Source organism: Crocodylus porosus, unplaced genomic scaffold (assembly GCF_001723895.1).
Source record: "Crocodylus porosus isolate Cpor-Errol unplaced genomic scaffold, CroPor_comp1, whole genome shotgun sequence".
Classification (NCBI taxonomy): Eukaryota; Metazoa; Chordata; order Crocodylia; family Crocodylidae; genus Crocodylus; species Crocodylus porosus.
This window is the reverse complement of record NW_017728886.1, coordinates 163,451,707-163,458,334: the sequence shown is the minus strand read 5'-3', so window position 1 is coordinate 163,458,334 and position 6,628 is coordinate 163,451,707. Positions and strand designations below refer to the sequence as shown.

General features: G+C 45.1%; 1 protein-coding gene across 3 annotated transcripts in view; it reads left to right on the top strand.

Annotated features, from left to right (window-relative positions):
* The first annotated feature begins 602 nt into the window (after positions 1-602).
* The window catches only part of CTDP1 (CTD phosphatase subunit 1), a 180,659-nt gene continuing 174,633 nt past the window's right edge, over positions 603-6,628 (top strand). For 2 of the 3 annotated variants that reach the window (XM_019544687.1, XM_019544705.1), the window contains exon 1: positions 626-706. The gene's annotated coding sequence lies outside the window, so the exon portion shown is untranslated. Of the gene's footprint in view, positions 707-6,628 lie in introns of all 3 variants that reach the window. The other variant, XM_019544697.1, reaches the window with a different exon arrangement.

The window sequence follows — 6,628 nt, the reverse complement described above, 5'->3', positions numbered from 1 at the left end:
TGCGCGCGAGTCCGTGCGCGCCGCCGCAGTGCACGCTGGGACTAGTAGTTTGTGGTGTACAAAGGGGAGTTAGGGCGGAAAAAAAAAAAAAAAAAAAAGCACTCGGGAGCGTTGCATGCCGGGAAACGGCGGTTCCTCCGTGCGCGTGGATGCCCCTTGACTTACGTTCCCGCGTTACTGTCCCTTTTAAGCGTGGCCGGGCGCTGCGCGTGCGCAGTAGTGTCGTGACCTCACGCTCAGGCGGTGGTGGCGGCTGCTCGTGACTGTTGAGCTCTGTTCCCACCCCCACCCCCCCCTCGGCGGTGGCGGCTGAGCGCGCGAACCCCGGTCTGGAGCCGGCGGCGCGAGTGTTGCCATAGCGACCCCCCCGGCGGCGGGCGGACGGACGGGCCATGGCGGAGCCGGCGGTGACGGAGATCCGCGTGCCGGGCCCGCGGCCGCTGCGGCTGCTGGAGTGGAAGGTGCCGCTGGGGGCGGCGGTGCAGATCGGGTCGGTGCTGGCGCTCTGCGCCCCGTTGCCCCCCGCACCGCGGTCTGGCGTGCCGGGGCCGCCTCCAGCCAGTGCCGCCGCCGCCCCGGCACAGGGAGCCCGCAGCGGCGCCAGCGCCCGGCCCCAGCGCGCCGGCAGCGAGCTTCGCCTCAAGGCGGAGCGGCCCGGTGTCGTGCGAGAGCTGTGCGCGCGGCCCGGACAGGTCGTCGCCCCGGGGTGAGCGGCTGCAGCTGGAAGCGGCGGAGCGGGCACATACACGCACGGGGGCGGGTGGAAAGGTAGACGCACAAGGATGAGCAGGGTCGGTTAGGCAGGCAGACAGACTTGTGCTCTTTTCATTTTACCATTGAGCCACTCTGAGAACAGAGACAGATGGACAGACACAGTGGCACGCAAGGGTGGGTGGGCAAACAGATAGGCACAGGTGAATAGGCAGGTGGGCAGATGGCTGTCAGGACCCGTTCCACTTGGTGGCAGAGTGACTGGAGCCCCGTGGTGGCAGGTTGTGCCTTGCATCCCCCCTCACCGCGGGGCTTGGCCTGGCCCCATGTGCTGCACTTAGTGGGTGATGCCTGTGGGGGAGGTCGGTGAGACATTTTGGGGCAGGCAAGGGTGAGCAGCAGCAGCGGAGCTTGAGTGATTTCCCTGGCCTGGGATGGGGCGCTTGGGGCTGGCGCATCATCTGCAAAGCAGTGCACTCTGCTTTCTCACACTGTAGAAGAGCCGAAACAGACTTGCACATGTCTTGTTCTTGGCCCCTGATGTAAGGATCTGGGAGCTGCCGCAGCGCGTCCACACTGTTGGTTTGGAGTCTGTCTTCAGGCAGCTTGTTCAGTTTTGTTTGTAATTTGTGTCCTAGAAGAGCAGCAGGGATCAAACAGCAAAAGTCTCCAGCTGCTCTTTTTACCCTATGGTCAGACTCATACTGATTGCAGGGGGTTTTGCCTTCCTCTCTAGTGGGGGCATGGCCCTTGACCCAGGATTTGTTGAGCATGTATTGACAGCATTTCACAGAAGCAGGATGTGGGATGCCATGGTCCCCTGCTTTACCTGTGGCAAATTAGGGTGTCAGGTGTGTGTTGTCAGGGTTGACAGTGGTTTTACGAAGCATTTAGATTATGGATTGTACAGGATAGTTTGGGTAGGAATGACCTTGCCTCAGGAAGGGGGTTGGAGTAGATGACCTTTGGAGGTCCCTTCCAGCCCTGCTTCTTCATGATTCTTGTTTCGCTTAATACAGTAAAAGCTGCCTTAACTGGCACCTTGCAATCCGGCATGCCGGCTTGTAAGGTAAAAGCGAAACTGGAAGTGCCCACCATTGCACTTCTCATTTCACCGAGCCCCCATGGCCCAGGGTAAAGCAGCCTACACTGCCGAGCCCCCACAGCCTGGGGCATAGCGGGGCCTGCCTCTCTGTCCTGCCCTGGACAAGGCAGAAGAAGCAGCGGCCCAAACGGGCAGATGCTGGCCCTCTCAATTAATCGTCATATTTTGTTATCTGGCACTCCCCATTCCCCGTGGGTGCTAGATAACAAAGCTCTTGCTGTATAATGTTGGATCTTTACTTGACAGCCAGGTCTTTAGCGGCATGATGACACGACTTATTGGGACTCGTGTTTACTACAACGTTGTTACCATGAACACTACAATATTTTAATGTACAGGGTGTGGCTGTAAGTACCTGGGGTGTGACCAGTTCTCTGTATTTGAGAGAGCAAGTGTGTGTGGTAATTTTGGGGGTTATTTTGTTTTTACTCTTTAGTCTTTGTTACTGAATCTGAAACTGCTTTGTTTCAGTAACCTTACATACAAGCTTCTCCTGAGTGACTTGTTTATTATCCTTTTCTTTAAAAACAAAACAAAACAAAAAACTTAAAAGTAGTTTCAACTTTTGAATGGGATCTTTCAGCCCTGTAGGTTGTTCATCTAATGACTTTCCTACCCTTCACTTCAAGCAGATCTTCTCAACAGGAAACCATTGAAAACTTCTACTTCCTTTGTTTTATGGTGGCAAGTTATTTTCTTTTACTGCAGTTCTTTTGAGACAGATGGATGTATCAAGGCCTGAGTTTGTCTTAATGAAAGACAGTGGTATTTGTAGAAAACCTGTGTAGCTAGATATTTTTAAGTTCCAAGAAATATGTGTCAAAACATGTAAGCAAGCTGAACCTTTGATATAAATAGTAATAGGAAATGCATATATAAAAGCAGTGAAGTGTGCTCCTGGTTCTTGAAAGCATACTCTTAGTCTTTTTTTAATGATTGTGCGAGAGAGAAAGTGTGGGCTTTTACAAGTGTTGTTTTAGCACAAGGCAGCATATATTGTTGATGGCTGTTTTATGGCTATTCATCTGAAACAGAGAGAGAGAAGGTACCTCAGAAGTTACTGCTTTCTTCTTTGGGGGCTTTGGAGAAGTCCATGAAAAGAGGATATGAAAACTAAATCATGGAAACAAAAATATAATTTGGGGGGGTCAGGTGAAGACATAGTTATGTATCTGGACCAAAATCAAGAACATTTGTGGCACTGCTGTGTATTAAAAAGTTGAACAGTTGTTTCTTTTACTTTTAATACCTAACATAACAAAGACTTCTGTGATTTGGGTTTATGTTAGATTTGATGGCAGCAAATATAAACACTTCACCTCATTGCATGGAAATTAGTATGCTCAGTACTTGTGCTGGATTCTCTGATTCTTAGTCCAGTTGATCACAATTAGCAGACATGTGCTTTTCCTTTTTAAAAAGAAATAGACTGGTGCTGGTTGCTTTGGACTTAGTAAAGCTACATAAGCTGCATTCAGTCTTGAAAAATTGGTTGTGATCAAATGCTCTTCTGGAGCTTTGGCTGTTGGGCTGGTACACTTTCTTGCAGGTTATTGTTACTTTAGTATTTATGGATCACTGTAAAAGGAAATTGGGAACTTAATGCACAGAGATGATGGCCTAGTAGTTTTGGTGCTAGTATTTAAAGACTTAGATGATTCATTTCCTTGCTCAAGTACAGGTTTGCCGCATGATGCGAGAAGTCATTTCATCTCTTTGCCTTGATTCCTCATTTGCAAAATGTGTGGAGGCATGTTTGTATCTTTTGTATTAGGGGTGTTGTAATGCAGACTGTATAAGTAACTAATACAGAAGTATTCCTTCCAACATTCTGGAAGAATGCGCGTTGGTATATCCATGTTCCCTAAAAATGACCGGTTGGTTTTGTCAGCCTTCCAGAGAAATGCAGTTAGGTCTAATTTGCCTCCTAACTTTTTGTTTAACAAACAAAAATGTATAAAAATATTTCCATCAGAATGTTAATTTGCTCTTAAGAAAAATTGAAGAAAGACTTGCTTGCAGTCCTTTGATCTTATGACCTAATTACTGTAAGAGAATGTAAATATGAGAAAACCCCACTAGTGTATCATTTGAACTAAGTACAGAGTAACTGACTAGATTTGTAAAATGATACTGGTTTTAAATAGCATACACTTCCCTAAACCAGGACTAACAAAGCAAATAAGGATTTTTCTAATGCAAGTGTCTCTTTATAAAGATGCCATTTGGGATTTTTTGTTAAAGGAGAAATGGCTAAACTGAGTTCTGATATCTCTTAGTATGTAGATGTGATATTGCACCTGTAAATTAAGGTCATCTACCAGAGGAAGCATATTGTTTGATCCCTTAGGAACTGTATACGGCAGTGTTGACAGCAGACATGGGTCTAAGGTCTTTGATCTTAACACAACTTTCATGTGTGGTACTAGCAATAAGAAAATACCAAAAATTGCTCACTTGCTGTCTATAGTATCAGGTTTGGCCTTGCTTTCTTGCTTTATTTTTAAGGGGTATTCTTATTGCCAGCAGTTTTCACCAAAGTTAGCCGATTTTAAAAGGAGTACTGATATGTCAGCACTCTGTGCTGAAACGTTTTATGCGAGACTTTGTGAATATGCTGTTACATCCTTTCTGGGTTCCCAATTACTATGTAAACTTTGAATGTGCTCTCCTGACTTGTTGGGTGAACTCCTTGATGGAATTATTACTTCATAATTCCAAGGTACTTGTCTGCTTTGTTTTAGTCTCTGCCCCTGTTAAATTAACTCACACTGTGCAGTAAACTACAGAATATGTCTCACTTGCAGTGATAGCCTACTTTGCATTCCAGTGCAATGACTTCAGTCAAGTGTGAGAAGTCTGCCTAAAATTTCACACTGTACAGCGTTGTTATTTGGTGTTTATTTCAAATGTAATTTGACTTGAGGAAAACGAAAAAGAACAGGGATCGAAAGCAGTTATCTGTGGTGTAAGGGTTCCTGGATTTAATTCAGTAGTCTGGATGAAAAACTGCTGTACTCCCAATCCTGCGGCACCATGTGTTCTACAATTTAAAATGCTAAAATGTTGACATGCTATTTACGGTGTTGTTTATAGTTCTGATAAACTCTAGAAAGCATCATTTGCCCTAGACAAATATTTTTTTCTGCTGTATTATTCAAAACACGTCCTTAGTATTTGTCAAATATTTGACCGGCTGTAGAACTAATTGAATGGTGCCAAAGTTTTTGAATTCATTATTTATGCAACACTAGTGAGGTTTGTCAAATAACATTTGACAATCCCTGTTTACATCTCTCTTGACTACTTTTTTTCTAACTTGGCTTTATATTCCACTTTTTTTTCCAGAAATAGATCATGATCTATACTGTCTCAAATGTTCAGTGTTTCCTTTCTTTATTTTCTTCCTTATACTGTATGCTCTCCACTTCCCTACACAGTTTCTTCTGCATTCTTATCCCTCCAGCATTTAGAGAGAGAAGAAAGAAAATACATACTCCTCCAACTTGAGCCATTTGCTTTTTCCTTTTACATGTCCACCCTTAAATTGTACTTGGACTTCAGTTTGGTTTAGATGCTTTGCTAGGTGTCTACCTAGAGAGCTAGGTCTGCTCATCAAGTATGACTAGGAAAGATATTGGGGTTTCTCTGACAGCAGTACTTATGTGAGACTGGAATGCAGAAAGTACTGAGATTTCTACCAAGGCGATGTACAAGCAGTATGTTCCATTCTCCAGCCTTCTCTTTGTGGCAAAATGCTGGGCTAGTGGTTCCGGCACCGCTTAGGGGAGCCGTGGACTTTGCGGAGTTGTGCGAGCGTGCAGCTTGTGGGGCGGAATTGAGGTAGCTTTTTAGCCGCCCTCAAGGTTCGCCGAGTTAGCACAAGTAGACGACTTAGAGTAAGTAGTTAGTGTCTCTTAATCTATAGGGTGTCCGTTGGTTCACGAGGTTCCAGAGCCAGCCCTTGCGTTCAACAGTGGAGCTAGTCCAAAGCTAGGTGCGGCTGCCCGCTCCTTAAGTCCCAGAACTGGTCAACGGCTCATGAATGGGAAATACAATGCAATACTGTAACACGGTGAATCGTTGTCAGTTGTCGGATTTCTAAGGCCTTTGTCTTCGCTGGGGTACGCCCAGACGGAGAGGCTGAGAACCAGTCTGTGGGGTGATCGGGCCCACAGAGTTTTCCAGTTGTCGTCTCTGCTGCTTCCTGCTTTTTTGCCTCTTTTATAGATGTTCGTTGGACTGCCTCTATGACACTAACTATAATATACAGAGATAGGATAATTTTCTTTTACATAATAATTGCTAGGCAGATTTTCTACATAAGTTTCATTTCTGCAGAAATGACACTTCTAGATAAGAAATGAAATTTACAGAATGCGCATGTGTAGCTTAATGCCAGCGGAGAAAAGTACAAAGTGTTCATTTTGATTAACAGTCAAGACTTCAAGGTTACATAAATGTGAGAGTGCCGTGCGGCAGTTATACAGAAAAAGGAAAATAATATAATATAAAATATATGCTAAATAATATAAAATAGTTACACTCTTCTTTTGTGGTGGTCTGCACAAAGATTTAGCGCCTGCTTCTGTCACTGCATAAAACTTGTCCCAGAGTGAAATTACCTGATTATGGGCAGCAACATCACTGTCAACAGAACTTTAAAAAGTAGCAGTGAAGCTTTGTTGGGCTGGAGTAGCCTGAAAACCAACCAAGCTGTATACTCGGGGTGCTGAAAAGCTGCCTCTTCACAAACATGGGAAGATACAAATTGGAGGAGTTTCATTTAAAAAAATTTCTTCGTATAATAAA